Below are 18,188 nucleotides of genomic sequence, written 5' to 3'. Positions count from 1 at the left end.
TTTGTCAGTATTAAGAGATAAGTGGCAGTTTCCATAAGAAGTGAATAAAGATATATTTGTACTAAAAAATACAAAAAAATTTTTTCTCTAAGCTTTGTGTTTTAGCTTCCTCATGCTAGTGATAACACTTTAAGAACAAGGTATGGGATTAGAAGATTACTTTGTTAATACACTATTCATCAATGGTCTATTTTCCATTATCTTGAACAGTACTATTATCTGGTAGTGACAGGATTAGAAACTGATAGGGTAATACTAACTTAAGTACAAGTCATAACATATGATCTCTGTATTATTGTTGGTTATGATCACTGAGATTGTTTCAGGAAATAATATTAATACAGCGTTATGATCATGATGGACCTGGGGAACATTCCATAGCTTACCTTTTTTTTTTTTTTTTTTGCAGTACGCGGGCCTCCTGCCGCTGTGGCCTCTCCTGCTGCGGAGCACAGGCTCCGGACGCGCAGGCTCAGCGGCCATGGCTCACGGGCCCAGCCGCTCCGCGGCATGTGGGATCTTCCCGGACCGGGGCACGAACCCACGTCCCCTGCATCGGCAGGCGGACTCCCAACCACTGCGCCACCAGGGAAGCCCCATAGCTTACCATTTTTGTATGAGTTCCTGCGGAAAATTTGTTCCCAAAGAAGGCACAAGGCAAATAACTATCGATTTTATCAACTTGGTCGTTGGGCAGCGTTGTAGGATTCTGCCAGGCTAGACTGGAGGCGTCTGGAGAGTTCTGTTTTCTGTACCAGGTAAGCCTAAAGAATATTGTAGCAAAGTCAGCCACTATTTTCCTTTACTCTCAGAATTGAATTTTTGGAATTTATCATCCTTATGGAAAAAAAGGACACACCTGCATCCCCATAGGAATCAAAGGCATAATAACTGAAAGCATTTGGCCATATGCTTGGAGTGTGGCTGGCCTAGGCTGCTGGCCTGGGGTCACCCTGAGACAGGGTGGCCTTAGCCAGTGTGAGACAACATCAGAATCTGAAGGGAAGTGAGATGGCCTAGACGCAAGAGCAGGAGGATATCGCTTTTAGTGCTTGAATATGTACACAGATTCACCGCCAGCTTTTTGAAGCTTGTTCCCACATTTTATAGTTCTATCTTCATGTAACAACCAGCTCTCTATATGATACTTGCCAGTGATAGAAAAGACAAAAAAAATACATATATATATAGTGTTTTTAGATGATTTTTAATGCAATCCGAAGTTAAAAACAGAACCGTAGTAATACATAGCACAATAGAAAGCTTTTCTCAATGAACGAGAATTTTTGACCGCGTCATGTATTCACTTTCTCAGCAGCTCTATGAGTCTAAAGCCTGTGTGGGTTGGAGCTTCCAGGGAATAAAGAATATATAGGATCATTTGGAAGCAGAGAGAGTAAAGGCAGCTAAAACCTTGTGTCCTTTTTTTTTTCTTCTGTTTTCAACTTAGCCCTTAGGATAATGGTACTGCAAAAGTGGTAGCAACAAATTTAGACATACCAGATAAAAAACAGAAAATAGAGTAACTTTCTCTAGGAGAGTTTTTAAACCATTGTGATTAAAAAGAGAGGGATCAAGAGAGAGAGAAAGAGAGAGAGAAAGCTGTGTTTTAATAACTGAGAATTGAGTGTGAAAACATAGCAGTGTTTATATGGGAATTGAGTTGCTTGGATTGCTTGTGTGAAGTATTAAATTGCATCCGCCCTAATTTTCCTGTATTTAATAATTTGCACTCGCGTCATTCATTCATTCACTGAGTAAATAGGTGAGCACTTTCTATCTGTGATATTACACTCTCCCAAGTCATTTAAAACCTGGTTAAATAGCTGAGAGGGAGAGGTAATGGCGGCAGGATGTGAGCGTGATCTAAGCAAATATCACACAAGGGAAGAAGTGAATTTACACTAGATAGTCAATATTTCTTTTTGGTTTAATGCAACCTAGTATTACAGGGAGGGAGCAATGATGGTGAAAAAGTATCCTTCTATCAGTGTGCCTTGGAGTTTAAGTTTTTACTTTTCCATCAGAAACTGAAGAAAGCTAAATTTATATAGTATAGCTTACAACTTTTAGAAAAATTCTCCTCGAGCACAAGTAACCACGTCTTACATTTTTTTCCTAGGGCTAGAGTTATGTGTCTGGCGTCTAGTTGGAGTTACGTGCCATGTTACTAAATGCAATTTAGAAGTAACAGAAACTAGCTCTGAATCAGCTTACACAACTGGAGGAAAGGCGATTAGTCATGACAGCAGTAATTAGAATTTAGCAAATTATATTCATATCCTGTCCTATAACTTCTTTATTCTGATAGTGTGCAAAGCACATTAAGAGAAAATTAGAGAAGAATGGTTCAATCCAACTGACATTTAGTTACTTATAAGCCATTGAACTGCTACATGCTGAACTATGTTATCTTCTCTGGTAGTTTGTAATGAAAATGTTATAATGCACACAAACATTGTGTATGTGTCTTTAAATGTACACAGAAGTTTGTTCTGTATGTTTCAGTATGCATGGGATTTTCCACATTAACTTACCTTATTTCCGCTGATATTAAGCAAGGAAAAAATGCAGGAAATAAGAATGCAAATCAGTCTCCCCATCTCTCCCTGCAAATTTTGAAGTATTTAATCTTTACCAGTTGCCAGATACAAGGGTAGAGCTGATTTTTATTTTTCCCTCATAGCTTTATTCAGAATCAGCTCAGAGGCAACTTACGACTTTTATTTTTTGGATGAGAAGTTCCCACAACAGTGAATTAAGTGACGTGTGAAGGCCTTGGGTACTGAAGCGGGGTGTCCTGCTATGGGGCTGAGTTTGGTTGGTGTTTCAGAGGAAAGTCAAGCCAGTATAACAAATCAGTGGCACCATGTTAGACTGAAAAGGGCTGCACACATCAAGGCACACACATGGAAAGATTCAAGGAGACCAATGATGTGACTCGATTTCAATGATCAAGATAATAATTATAGAAGATGTTAGGAGAGTAACACAAAATCGACACATGATGAGGAGGGAGGTGGTAGGGTGGGAAGATGGCTGGATTCTTAAGAGGAGAATGGATGAAGAGAGACAAGACCTTTGAAAGGCTGAAATCTACTTGAAATCTTACATGTAAAAAACACATTTGTGGGAACAGTCTGCTGCTTGTGAATACATTTGTCAGTGAACCAAAAATGCCCTGTGGGTTAAAGCATTTCCTCACCCATCAGCAACTGAGGATAGCAAAGTACATGTTTAAAAAGGAAATAAAGTTCAATAGCTTTTGGTATGTTTGAATGGGAACATACGTCATTTTTGCAAAGCTGCAGCGATATTCTTTAAGCTGACAGCAGATCTGACCACATTTCCTTCAGTTTCCCATAATGAATGAGCTTGTGAACTCCTTAGCCCCTGCCTGGCTTCAGACATTTCAGTGGTGTTGGCTCCTTTCAAACCTTCAGCTTGGAGGAATTCTCATTATTTTATTTGTTTTTATTGTGAAAGTTTTGATTATTTTATCCAGTGGCTCATTTTGCGGAGAGAGCAGTGAAAAAGGTTACCATTTAAACAGTTGGCCTTTTTGGATTGAATGATGCCGATCTTTAAGTCACCCAGTATTGACTGGGGTGGGAGGCAGTGTTGGAATGAATACTGAGTCATACGTGAGCTATAAGATGAATGGCTTGCAAGTCTGGCTGTGAAAAGCTGCAAAATGAAATTAAAATTTATTTATTGTCAAAAGAGGGATTGTGTCTCCAGGATGCTTTGGAATGTGCTTTTTACCTTCAGTGTGACAATCTTCAAAGCTAATATCCATCAAGAACATACTAGTTTCTGGAAAATTCTGTTTACTTTTCTTTGGAGCTAGCTCTTGGCTTTGCAAATGGCTTTCTGTTCCTTTCATTGCACACCTGCCTGTATTCTATATGAGAATTTAATGAGTAGATGTATAGTCATTTCAAAAAATTAACAAAAATATTTCAGATCACTATTTACTATGTATGCAACTTTTTTTTCTTTATACAACTTGAAAATATACATTTATATGGCCTTTGATAATTTTCAGCGTTTTTTGATACGTACCTTTATCATACGTTATACAGTTTCACCACACAGATAATCATGTATTAGGAAGTTATTAAAAAACAAGTCATCCTATAAATACCTACTGTATACTTAGGCCTTTATACAGACTATCTTATTTAATATCCATAAAAACTCAAAGAGGTAGATATTATTATTTTTACTTTATAAATGACTACATGGCATAAGGTGATTTGTTCAATGTTTTCAATACAGTTAGTTTTTGAACCAGGAGGTGAATAAAGTCCTCTCTTTCTTCGATGCCTATAAATAAAGCTTCAAATAAATAACTCATAATCTCACCACCCAGTGGTAAATACTGGCAGCACTTTCTTGTATATTCTATCAGATGTTTTCTAAGCTAATCTCCCACCCCACTCCCCATCCCTCGCAGTTAGGGTCTCTGTTGGCAACAGAATTCTACTCACATGGTTCTATGGAAGAGACCACAAGGAAGGGATGATTTATGTAAGTGTGGGTACAAGGGAGGTTGAGCCACTTGGAAACTAACTCTGGTGACCTATTACCACCCTAGTCTGAGAGCCTCTGGGGAGAAAAGAATGTTGTTGGAGCCCAGTGAAAGCTAGTGTCCTGGAGGACGGACTTCTCACCAGCAGCTGTAATCCAGAAGGGATGCAACCACTGCCACAAGTGCAGAGCGAAAATGGAAAAAAGAAATAACCTCACCTGCATCTCTTCTTTATCTCCTTCCATTCTAGTCTTCTGTTTAGTACATCTTGTTAGCAGAACACAGCTGGAATCCAGCCTCGTAGGGGGCCCAGGTGACACAGTCCGTAGGGTTAACCTCTCAGGGCATACAGTGTAGGGGCTGGGAAATGCTAGCACAGGGTCTTACTGTGCATAATAAGTTTCCATTTTATTAAGATTAATTTAAAAACTGGTGTTACAGCAATTTGCCACATGGATATGCCATAATCTTTACAATGGAATATGTAGTTCATTGGTGATTTTTTTAGTTTTAAAAATGCTGTAATCCCTGTAGACACATTTTTATACATATCTTTTTTCATTTATTTAGAGTAAATTCCTAGAAGAGACATTTGAGCTTGAAGGTCTGCACATTTTGAGATGCAATGTAATGCAATCTAAGGTAGCTATTAAGCTCATGGACTCTTTTTTTCTTTTTTAACAAAGCAAGGAATTTATAAAGAACTCTTTCAACTTGATAATACCAAGATAAATAACCCAATTAAAAATTGGGCAAAGGATTTATTTTTTTGTTGTTTTTGTTTTTTCTGTCTTGACTTTCTTTTTTATTTTTTAAATAGGGGTATAGTCATTTTACAATGTTGTGTTAGTTTCTACTATACAGAGAAGTGAAGTACAGTTCCCTGTGCAGTACAGCAGGTTCTCATTAGTTATCTGTTTTATACATATTAGTGTATATATGTCAATCCCAATCTCCCAATTCATCCCACCCCCGCTTTCACCCCTTGGTGTCCATATGTTTGTTCTCTACATCTGTGTCTCTATTTCTGCCTTGCAAATTGGTTCATCTGTACCATTTTTCTAGATTCCACATATTTGCGTTAATATATGTTATTTGTTTTTCTCTTTCTGACTTAGTATGACAGTCTCTAGGTCCATCCATGTCTCTACAAATGAGGCAATTTCATTCCTTTTTATGGCTGAGTAATATTCCATCGTATATATGTACCACATCTTCTTTATCCATTCGTCTGTCAATGGACATTTAGGTTGCTTCCATGACCTGGCTGTTGTAAATAGTGCTGCAATGAATATTGGGGTGCATGTATCTTTTTGAATTATGGTTTTCTCAGGGTATATGCCCAGTAGTGGGATTGCTGGGTCATATGGTAATGCTATTTAAAAATTTTTAAGGAACCTCCATACTGTTCTCCATAGTGGCCGTATCAATTTACATTCCCACCAACAGTGCAAGAGGGTTCCCTTTTCTCCACACCCTCTCCAGGATTTGTTGTTTGTAGATTTTCTGATGATGCCCATTCTAACTGGTGTGAGGTGATACCTCATTGTAGTTTTGATTTGCATTTCTCTAATAATTAGTGATGTTGAGCAGCTTTTCATGTGCCTCTTGGCCATCTGTATGTCTTCTTTGGAGAAATGTCTGTTTAGGTCTTCCACCCATTTTTTGATTGGGTTGTTTATTTTTTTTGATATTGAGCTGCATGAGCTGTTTGTATATTTTGGAGATTAATCCCTTGTCAGTTGCTTTGTTTGCAAATAAGCTCATGGATTTTTGAAGACTGATCTCCTGTGTTCAAATTCCTGTTCTGCTATTTACCAGCTGTGTGACCTTGGACAGGTAAAGTAGTCTCTCTGAGACTTAGTGTTTTCATCTTTAAATTGGGGCTAATAATCGCTATTTTTTAGGGTTATTTTTAGGATTAATTCGTTAACAAATGCAGAACACTTGGAATAGTGTATGACTTATAAGCACCATATAAGTATTAGCTCTTATTATTTGTAAGGGTTTTAATGCATCTTGACAAACTGTTCTCTCTAAAAGTTTGTACTAGTTTACATTCCCTTAAGTGGTATCTAGGGGACCCATTTCCCCATACCGTCATCATTTCTTTTAATCTTTGCCAGTTTAATAGCCCAGACATGGCATCTCATTACCATTTAAATTTTCAGTTGAGATTTAATTTGGAGATGAATTTATTTCCTTTGATACAGAAGGGTCTTCGAAAATCATGTGAGACTTTAGGGTCATTATGAACATCAATTGTCTTGGTACTGTGATTGAACATGAGTGATGGTTAATACTGAGTTCTGGTTTAGAATATTGGCTGCAATGTCTAATAGCTTAGTATCTATGTAAATAAGGAACACTAATGAATATTCATGAAATACTTAGCCCAGCTAAATGAATGCACCACCAAAGGGGTTAAATGAATGCAAAGATTTTCCATAATGAAAGGCTGGATGCATAACAGATGTACAGTTCCAGTGTGGGATGAGCCCAGTACTGTTTCCAAACAGCCATTGTACAACTCATGAAATCATCCTTGCACCTGCTCAAGTGGTGTGCATCTGTGCTTTGTTGGCAGTGCCACTGGCGTCCATGAAGGAGATGGAGCTAAATGTGATTGCTTTGTATCTGTAGCTGTTAGTGCATGGTAAGATACTTCTGGTGGTAATTTTATTTCCAGCTTCCTCTTCAGTGACCTCATATCTCCTCTCTCAGATTACTTATGCACATGCATCACTATCACCATGTAGCAGGCTAAGCAGTTCATCTGCTCTTGAAAACAGTCTGCCCGAAACTGGAAGTAGAGATTCTGGTCTAAGGTTTTATGATGCAATTTCAATGACTTTAAATGTCAGGGGGTAAGAGCTTCTGATCTGAATCAGTTACGATGTGCCAGCCTATGGTGAGGTGGTGACGGTGGAGAAGAATGGTGTTTTCCTCTGGTTGACAATTTTGTAAAAGTTGCTGGCACACCGAGGTCACCTGATTATGTTTGTGTTGATCTGCACAGTTGTGTCATGTGATGTCTGAGGGAAAGGAAGCCTCTGGGTGCACATTTTCATAGAAAAGACAAATTAGATAATTCTTTTATGGTTAGTTTTTTTCGTGTTTTCTTTAAAACATCTGCCCAGCCCAAGGTCATAAAGATCTTCTCCTTTTCTCCTCGAAATTTATAGCTCCAGCTTCAGTATTTAGGGTTATGGTCTACAGCAAATTAATTATTTGTGTATGGGATGAGGTAGGGTCAAGGGTCAGTTTTTCCCACATATTTATCTAGTTATTCCAGTTTTATTTGTTGAAAAGCTTTTTGTCCCCTCCATTGACTGCCTTGCTGCCTATTGAAAATCAATTTAATCTATATGTGTGTGTATATTTCTTACATTTCTTTTCTGTTCCATTGATCTAATTGTCCATCAAAGTGTTTTTCACAGTATGGTCTACAGACCCATGGGGGTCCCTGAGAACATTTCAGAGGGTCTGTGTAGCCAAAACTATTTCCATAATATTATACTACATGATAACACTAAGATACTGTTTGCTATTTACACTGATGGTGTAAAAGCAATTGTGAGTAAAATTGCTTGTACCTTAGTATGAAAGTGGGCAATGGTGCCAACTGTACTCATCGTCATTGTATTCCTCACTGCCACACACTTAAGAAGTCCAAAATGAAGCCAGAAAAGCTAATAAGTTTATTCAAGCTGACTCCTGTGTGTCTTTTATTTATTTTTTTAATTAATTCTTTTAAATTCTATGTTGGAGTATAGTTGATTAACAATGTTGTGTTAGTTTCAGGTGTACAGCAAATGATTCAGTTATAGATGTACATGTATCTATTATTTTTCAAATTCTTTTCCCATGTAGGTTATTACAGAATATTGAGCAGAGTTCCCTGTGCTATAGTTATACAGTAGGTCCTTGTTGGTGATCTATTTTAAATATAGCAGTGTGTACATGTCAATCCCAAACTCCTAATCTGTAGATTGGGAGTCTGAGTATGTGTCTCTTTAAAATTTTCTATTTGATGAGATGGGAGGTATGCATAAAACACTTCAGTTGCATACCAAATGTAATTGTAATATGATGGTTATCTAGAGCGAGGATTGACCAACTTTTTCTGTAAAGGACCAGAGAGTAATAGTTTCAACTTTGCACACCAAATTCTGCAACTATTCAACTCTGCCACGATAGCGTGAAAGCAGTCATAGACAATATGGAGACAGATGAGTGTGGCCGTGTTCCACTAAGTCTTTATTTACTACAACAGATGTAAAGCTGGATTTGGCCTCTTCTGGTCATAATTTGGGGACTTCTGGTCTAGGAGAAAAACACTTGTGCAATTCTTTGATTTCCAAAGTAAACTAAATTCTTTTTTTTTCTTCCATGAAACACCATCATTACTGGAAAGAATGACTGAAAAACTATGATTATTCAGATTTGAATATTTGGCAGGTATTTTCTCAAAAATGAACAAAGCAAGCCTGTCATTCCAAGGAGATAAACTGACCATCTTTGTTGCCAATGATAACATTATAATTTTGCAGAATATGTATCTGACACCAGAAGCTCAATCACTTCCCAATACTTAAAGATTTTGTTGGTAAGATGGATGGTGATATTAATAAACCTGATTTTTTGGATATTTTCTAATAAAATGTGTCATTGTTAGGAAAATGTGCTGAACTTGATGAATCAGTATTTTCCAAATGACCTAAGCATGATATTACAAAAGCATGGGTGGGTAGAAGATCCATTCAAAGTGCAAGACCAATGGAGCATGAAAACTTCATTGATAATGTTTTCAGGTTCTACATTGCAACTAACCTTAAAAAGCTACCAGTTGAGTTTTAATGTAGCTTCAAAAAAGAATGTATGTAAAAATCTGAAAAGTCTGTGAAAATACTCCTCACTATTCCAGTACGTGTCAGTGTGTTGCCTGATTTCATCTCCTTCAACCCAAGCAACATAGCAAAGAGTTAAATACAGAATCAGATGTGAAAGTCCAGCTGTCTTCAACTAAGTCAGCTATTAAAGAGATTCTTAAAAATGTAAAACAATGCTGATTTTCTCACTGATTTTTCTTTGTTTTGGAGAATACTTATTTTCCATAAAACTAAGTTTTTAAACATGAAAATGGTTTATAATTAATGTTTTTAAATGAATTAAAAATAAAGTTTGAAAATTTCCCAGATTTGTTGGGAATATGGTCAATATTGATAAGTATGACCCATATAAACAAAAGCTCGTTTGGATCCCCAGTAATTTGCCAGAGCATATAGGAGTCCTAAGACCAAAATTCTTTAGAACTGCTGGTCTGGTTTTACATCAATATCCCACTGTCTTAATAACTGTAGCTCTAGGATAAGTCTTGAAGTCAGGTAGTGAGTTCTTAAATGTGATTTTTTTCAAGATTTTTTTTGTCATATTAGATCCTTTAAGTTTTCATATAATTTTAAAAATCAGCTTATCAATATCTTTTTGTTTTACTTATTTTTCCCGCTTTATTGAGATATAATTTACATACAGAACTGTAATGTACTTAAAGTGTAAAATGTGATATTTTGTTGTATTATGTATTGTGAAATGATCCTCACATGGAGTTAACTTCCATTGCCTCACATAGTTACTTTTTGTTGTTGTTGAGAATGCTTAAGTTCTACTTCCTCAGTGAACTTCAATCATATAATGTAGTATTATTAACAATAGTAATACATTAGCTCCTCAGACCTTATTTGTCTTATAACTGAAGGTTTGTACCCTGTTACCATCCTCTCCGTATTTCCACCCCCTACTGCTCTTGGCGACCACCATTCTACTCTGTTTCTATGAGTCTGAATTTTTTTTTTCAGATTCCACATATAAGTAATATGGTGCACTTATGTTGTCTTTCTTTGTCTGGTTTATTTCACTTAGCATAATGTCCTTCAGGTTCATCCATGCTGTCGCAGTGACAGGATTTCCTTTTTTTTTTTTCTTGAGGCGGGATAATATTTCATTGTATGTGGTTGACCCTTGAATAATGCGAGTTTGAACTGCATGGGTCCACTTATACGTGAATATTTTTCAGTAGTGAATACTACACAGGGGTAGTCACAACCCCTGTACTACACAGTCTGTGGTTGGTTGAATCTGTGAATGTGGAGGAACCAAAGATATGGAGGGCCTACTATAAATCATACACAGGTTAACTCCTGTGTTGTTCAAGGATCAACTGTGTATATACCACATTTTCTTATCCATCCATCCATCACAGGACTTGTAGGTTTTTTCCATATCCTGGCTATTGTGAATAATGCTGCAGTGAACATGGGCATACAGACATCATCTGAGATAATGATTTCATTTCTTTTGGATACATACCCAGAAGTGGGATTGTTGGATCATATCGTAGTTCTGTATTTAATTTCTTGTGGAACCTCCATACTGTTTTCCATGGTGGCTGTACCAGGTTACATTACCATTGATAGTATACAAATATTTCCTTTTCTCTACATCCTTACCAACAGTTGTTATCACTTGTCTTTTTGATAACAGAAATGTGAGGTGATATCTCATTGTTGGTTTGACTTGCATATCCCTGATGATTAGCGATGTTGAGCACCTTTTCATGTATCTATTGGCCATTTATATGTCTTCTCTGTGAAAATGCCTATTCAAGTCCTTTGCCCATTTTTAAATCAGATTATTTGCTTTTTGGCTATTGAGTTCTATGCATTCCTTATACATTTTGGATATTAACCCCTTTTCAGATATAATTTCAGTATTTTCTCTCATTATGTAGTTGAATTTTCATTTTATTGGTTGTTTCTTTTACTATGCAGAACCTCTTTAGTTTGACGTAGTCCTGGTTTTTTCTTTTCTTTGTTTTTTTTTTTTTTTGCTTTTGTTGCCTTTGCTTTTGGTGTTAAATCCAAAAAACATCATTGGCAAAATCAATGTCAAGGATCTTATCCTCTATGCCTTCTTCTATGAGTTTTATGATTTCGGGTCTCATGTTTAAGTCTTTGATCCATTTTGAGTTGATTTTTTATGTTTTGTGAAAGATAGGGTCCAATTTAATTTGTTCGCTTCTGTATATCTAGTTTTCCCAGCACCATTTATTGAAGAGACTATTCTTCCCCCTTTTGTATTCTTAGTGCCTTTGTAAAAGGTTAATTGACAGGGACTTCCCTGGTGGTGCAGTGGTTAAGAATCTGCCTGCCAATACAGGGGACACAGGTTTGATCCCTGGCCCAGGAAGATACCACATGCCGCGGAGCAACTAAGCCCGTGCACCACAACTACTGAGCCTGCATGCCACAACTACTGAAGCCTGCATGCCTAGGGCCTGTGTTCCACAACAAGAGAAGCCACTGCAGTGAGAAGCCCACACACTGCAATGAAGAGTAGCCCCTGCTCTCTGCAACTAGAGAAAATCCGTGAGCAGCAACAAAGACCCAACACAGCCATAAATAAATAAATAAATAAACAAACAAACAAATAAATGTATTTAAAAAAAGATTAATTGGCAGTACATATGTGGGCTTATTTCTGGGCTCTCTATTCTGTTCCACTGACCTATGTGTCTGTTTTTGTGCCAATACCATACTGTTTTGATTACTATAGCTTTGTAATATAGTTTGAAATCAGGATGCATGATGCCTCCAGCTTTGTTCTTCTTTCTCAAGATTGCTTGGGCTATTTGAGGTCTTTTGTGGTTTTGTTCAAATTTTAGGATTTTTTTTCTACTTATGTGAAAAATGTTATTGGAGTTTTCATAGAGATTGCAGTGAATCTGTAGATTGCTTCCGGCATTGTGCACATTTTATTACTTCTTCCAAATTCATGAGCATGGTATATTTTTCCATTTATTTGTGTCTTCAGTTTCTTTCATCAGTGTTTTATGGTTTTCAGTGTACAGATCTTTTACCTCTTTGGTTAAATTTATTCCTAAGTATTTTATTGTTTTTGATACTATTGTGAATTGAATTGTTTTTTAAAATTTCTCTTTTTTAGTTTTTTTGTCAGTGTATAGAAATGTAACTGATTTTTTCCCAAATATTTATTGAATTGTTCCGGGTGAAAGGCACTCTGCTTAGGCATGTACATGTATGTGCTCATGCTTTTTAGACCATCTTAGGTGGAAGTATTGAGGGAAACGCAAATGCAAAATATTAAACATTTTTGGAGTTGATTTTCATGTTATTACTCTTCAATTCTCTGTGAGCAAATAAAATCCAGATATAGGTCAGGCTCAACTAGTAGATGAAGGTAAGACTATTTGTGTGTTAAAATATCTGGTCTAAAGGCATGCCACTTTGGCCTTTTTCAGCTGGTGGTTTTCTCCTTCTTTCATATGAATAATTTTTCACTAAAGAATATGTTTATATGTGGAGGTAAAGAGCCAATTGTTAATCACAGAATTTGTTTTTAATTTTAAGAAAAACAAGGAACCTTCACACAGTAATGACTATACTTCTTGAATACTTTATTCACTGTAGTCATGCTCTCTATCTTTTATAATGTTCATTCTTTCAGAATTTAAAAAATAAAATTTGTACAAATTCCTAATAAAAAGATGAGCAGAAATTAATATCTACTAATAGGAAGTAGGCTAAATAATTTTGATTGAAATACTGTATGGGCATTAACAATTATGGTGTAGATGTAGGTTCAGTGATATAGAAACACCTCTAAGCCACATTATTGAATAAAAATGTAAGTTACTCACAGCTAGGACTGTGTGATTTTATCTATGTGAAGAGTGTGTTTATATGTACATGTATGTAGAAAAATGACTAAAATCATGTTTACCAAAATACTAATGTCTGGGTAGAGGATTTAAGGTTTTCTTTTAAAATCTTATTCTTTACACTTTATATGGTCTTGGTATTTTCAAGGTCACCTGTCAAATTTATAAATCTTCATTCTGAAGAAGAAATGGATAGATTTGTCAGTTTTGTCTAGTTATATCACTTGTTTTAGTTATTCATATACTGCATTACATATCACTTCTAGTGTTATGTAATTCATATTATTTTATTCTTTATATATTTCAATTCGACATTTTTTTGTGCACCTGCTAAATGGTATAGTGGAAAGTATATGTGTGTCGAATATTTTCTATCTGGGTTAAAATTCAAAATCCCGCACTTAAAAGTGGTGTGATACTAGCCAAGTTACATATCCTCTTTGTGCCTGTTCCCTCATCTGTGAAATGTATTTCAATAAAATCTACTTAACAGGATTATTGTCATTATCAGAGATACTATTTAGAAAGTTGCGAGCACAGTGCCTAGTTCTTGTTGGGTATTTCATAAATAATATTACTTTTATTACTACTAGGATCATGCATGGAATCAGATGCCCAGTGCAATAGTGTGCTAAGCAACAGGAATTCAAAGATAAACACTCTCTGACTCCTGCACTCTGCCCTCAAGAACTCATCAGCTAAGTGGGGAGATAGAAACATAAGCAAAGCAGATCTTATGTCATATGATTTATAGCATGCTTGTGAGAAAAGGAATGCAAATACAATACGTGGGCAAAAGCAAGGGGATTTCAGGCAGAGAGAACAAGCAGTCTCAAGTTGTTTTACATGTATACTATACCTCCATTCTCTCTCTCTCTGTCTCCTCTCTCTGTCATTCTTAGATTAAATGGAGTGAACTTGGTAGGAAATATTTTGGGTTTGTATAATATACTAGTGCTATTCTTCTGGGTACTAAGTAAACGTTTCAGATTTATAGATTGTCAAGCTCTTCCTGTTATAGAGAGCTTGGGGATTATGCATTTTGTGAAACATTGGATAAAGTAGCTTTTAAGTTCTCCTCCAACTTAAGTGATTAATTTCTATGATTTGTTAATAATATGGGTTTTATATCTTTATTATGCATATAATTAAGCTATAACATTCAAACAACCAAACAGTGATAAGTTTACACAAAGAAAATGTACTGTTGCAGAGAACCAACCTTCCCCTGCCTTTGGGATGCAGTGCAAGTGCTCTATTGTCAAATGCTGTATTTTGAGTAGATTTGATAACAACCACTCTTCTTTTTCATTATCTTGTTTTTTACCTTGTTATTCATTTTTTTAAAAAAAATTTATTGGAGTATAGTTGCTTTACAATATTGTGTTAGTTTCTACGGTACAACAAAGTGAATCAGCTACATATACGCATATCCCTTCTTTTTTGTATTTCCTTCCGATAACAACCACTCTTAAGGGATCCATTGCAGTGAAGTTCAGGAGCTCATTTAAGAGCATTTTACTTTCTGGCCTGTTTTCTGATTTCCAAGCCACGTGTGTCTTGTTTTTTCAACCTAATGTGGCCCTTTTCTGCCTTGTTATTTTGGATCTTGATTCAGGAAGAGTTAATGATCAGAAAAGGTGTTGAAGAAGGACTTTTTCCTGCATCAGTACTTTTGGAGTTGACTTGATGAGCTTCCATCTGAAGTAGCACTTGGCTTCATACCAAGCCATGGGGCAGCTAATTCAAAAAGTTGTCACATGGGCTAGAAATTGTTGAGAGACTGAACCTGGTATTTGAAAGATTTGGATTCATGAAGTTTCTATATGAATTGGTATCTCCTGGGTGATATTGTTTCTTTGATCTTTTGTCTCTTATTCCCTTGTACTTATGATCTGCTATATCCAATGACAGTACAGTGGGCTTTAATTAGACTAAGTGAGGAGAAATTTGGTTATTTTTGCTGGAGCAAGGACATGGTTAACTTCTTTCTTTGTTCCCATAATTATTACTTTTGGCTTATTTTTACCATAGGCTCACTCTGGTCCCCGTATAATATAGCTAAACGGAGAAGAAGGTCCTTTTCAAGTAAATTTTAAAACATGTTGAGTTATGGAATAAAGCAAAATTGGTGATGGTTGGGAAAAGGGAAAGATTTTCCCTTTGGAAAATCTAACTAGATCTGTGACAAAATTCTTACCTGATAAAAAGAAGGAGGGAGAAAATATTTAAAGGGAAAATGAGCCAAAACAGGAACCTTATAATTAACAAACATGAAACGTAGCCTCTTGCAAGTTTTTTTTTTTTAAGTTAAAGAATTTTTTTCCTTAAATATCATTTATTTAGCATGGTGCAAATTACCATGAGCTTTACACACTGTAACAAGTAATGGATTGTGTTTAGCTGTTAGTACAGAGACCTGACTACAGTTGGTTATATAAACTGCAGAGTTTTTTTCTTAAAAAGAAAGAGTCTAAAGGTAGCCCAGGGACATCCACACATTCATCACCGACTTCCTCCTTTCTGCTCCACCATCCTCGGCATATAGCTTCCTTCCTTAAGACAACCTCATGGCCAAAGATGGCTGCTGTAGCGCTTGCAGTCTTGCTTGTGTTTCTAGTAGAAGGAAGGAGGATGTAGCTGCACGTTTTAAAATAATAACTTGCACCATTTTATCTTCCATTTCTTTTTGTGTGTGTGTGCGGTATGCGGGCCTCTCACTGTTGTGGCCTCTCCCGTTGCGGAGCACAGGCTTCGGACGTGCAGGCTCAGCCGCCATGGCTCACGGGCCCAGCCGCTCTGCGGCACGTGGGATCTTCCCGGACCGGGACACGAACCCGCGTCCCCTGCATCGGCAGGCGGACTCTCAACCACTGCGCCACCAGGGAAGCCCCCATTTCTTCATTTTTAGGTAACACAACAAACAGAACACTTGCAGCAGGAAAGACTAATTAGCTCATAAGAGAATGTTATTTCCAGGTTTTTTGATGCTCAGGGATTTCAGATACTTTGGATTAGATTCTAATGTCTCATTCAGAGTGGATTCATACTCTAAAGACACCCTCCAAATGACTCAGTTGTTGTTTCTAATAGTAAAGGAAAAGAAAGAAAGAATTGGAGAGGTCGAGGAGGAGAAGAAAGAAAAAAACAAGGATTTCCAGAATAAAATAAGCCTTAGATGTGCCTTTTTACTAAGGCATTGCTGGCAATTGAAGGTTAGGGGAAATGATTGAGTGACTGTGTCCTTCATCAGACACCCCAGGGGAGCTGATGAATAGCTATGTCTTACTTCCACCTACTTGAAACAGTGTCTTTTTGAAACAAAAAATATTGATTAGATTAAAAAAATTCTGTTGTATTATGGCCAAATAGGGGATTCCTTTACCAGATGCAAAAGAAAGTGGTTTTGCTTTAATTGGCAAACTCTCCTGGCATTGTACATGCATCCCCTCTCCTGAAAATCCTGAGATTATAATTGATTAACCAATAAGACGGTTAGTAAAATATTCTCATCCTGTATGTATCTGATGTTGATTCTGATTGCCTTACGTTGATGAACCTAATGGTAGTGATTGGTCATTTTAAGTTGTTGACATAAAACGACATCGTTTTACTACATGGGGGAAATGAAATTTAATAAGCAATAACTTTTAAGCTGAACTTGAGTCTTCCTCTCTGGTTTACATAACCTAGTGTCCTGGGTGCTTGTGAAAACTACAGATACCCAATCTCCAGGCCAGTTTCTCTACATCAGAAATTCTGGGGATGGGCTCAGCCTCTGCATCCTCCCTAAGTGCCCCAGGTGAGGCCGCCCAGCAGGCCCTACGCAGCTGGAAATTGTTAAGGGTGCTGCAATGGCCTCTCAATTGTTTGTATTCTCTGAAAAGTGGTTCCTTCAGCTTAATTTGCAGCTATCTAGCCAAGACTTCCTATTTCTTGTCTTTCTATCCTGGTTCCTCCTCTGCTACCCAGAGAAGTCTCTGCTCCTCAAAACATGTGGTGTTATTGGGAGTCTTTTATAAAACCTACTCTGCTTCTCAAGTCAGTGCAAGCAGCATTTAGATGAAGTGTGCGGATTAGATGGTGGTGGCAAAAAAGGCCCCTCAGCTACTTCTTTCTTTATCTTTCCTTCAGCAATAATGCAATGAATGATTTCTTCACATTTCAAGACATGATCCCAGGGAGGAAGTTCTCACTGGTAGCTGTTGCCAGATGAGAAGCCACTTGCACCAGGGCATTTAATAGTTCTCCTTGGCTCTCTGACCACTCTAAAGATGGGGCCAACATTTTCGTCTATTTTGACTTTGACCGTAATGATCGTTTCCTCACCAATAATTATAACATTATATTTAGTTGTAAATATCTTTGGCTCCGGTAATGCTAGTGAGGTATTGGTCTAGGTATTTCATAATAAAAAGTATGAATTAAATATGCAAGTTGCCCATAAGGTGTTTATAGCCTAGGAAGAGAAATAAATCACACATTAGTAATTAAAACCGAAAGGAGAAGTTCATTGATTGCAGTCAGGGGAGTACAGGCTCATCTCTGTGGGGAGTTTGGGGAGGGATAAAGTTGTCCTTCTAACTCGCAGTGAGGGATTGTGGAGAAGGTGATTTGCAGATCCAACCTTGAAAGTCATCTAGATAAGGACCTCTGGAGATGGGCTCGTGGACAGAGCAAAATGACAAAGGCACAGAAGTGGCAGAGTGTGAGGGACTTTGTAGGAGGGTGGTGAGTTGTTCAGATTGGTTCCTAGAGAGTGGGGTCGGACCAAAGAGAACCTTGTCAGGTTAGGGCATTCAGACTTGCCCTTTGGTTAATGGGGAGGCAGGAAAAGTGTTTATATCGGGAAGACATTCTTTAGTAAGATTATCCTGGCAGCAGGAAGTAAAACTGACCAAAAGAGGAAGACGC

At 37.1% G+C, this 18,188-nt stretch overlaps 1 long non-coding RNA gene across 3 annotated transcripts in view; it reads left to right on the top strand.

Moving 5' to 3' along the window:
- LOC307194741 overlaps positions 1-18,188 on the top strand; it is a 566,811-nt gene that overhangs the window by 244,589 nt on the left and 304,034 nt on the right. For all 3 annotated transcript variants that reach the window (XR_013830618.1, XR_013830619.1, XR_013830620.1), the window contains exon 2: positions 410-758. This is a non-coding gene — a long non-coding RNA (uncharacterized lncRNA). The remainder of the gene's footprint in view (positions 1-409; positions 759-18,188) is intronic.

Source organism: Stenella coeruleoalba, assembly GCF_951394435.1.
Source record: "Stenella coeruleoalba genome assembly, chromosome: 11".
NCBI classification, from domain to species: Eukaryota; Metazoa; Chordata; class Mammalia; order Artiodactyla; family Delphinidae; genus Stenella; species Stenella coeruleoalba.
Note: the sequence above shows the minus strand (reverse complement) of the source record. Positions and strands in the feature narration are given on the sequence as shown.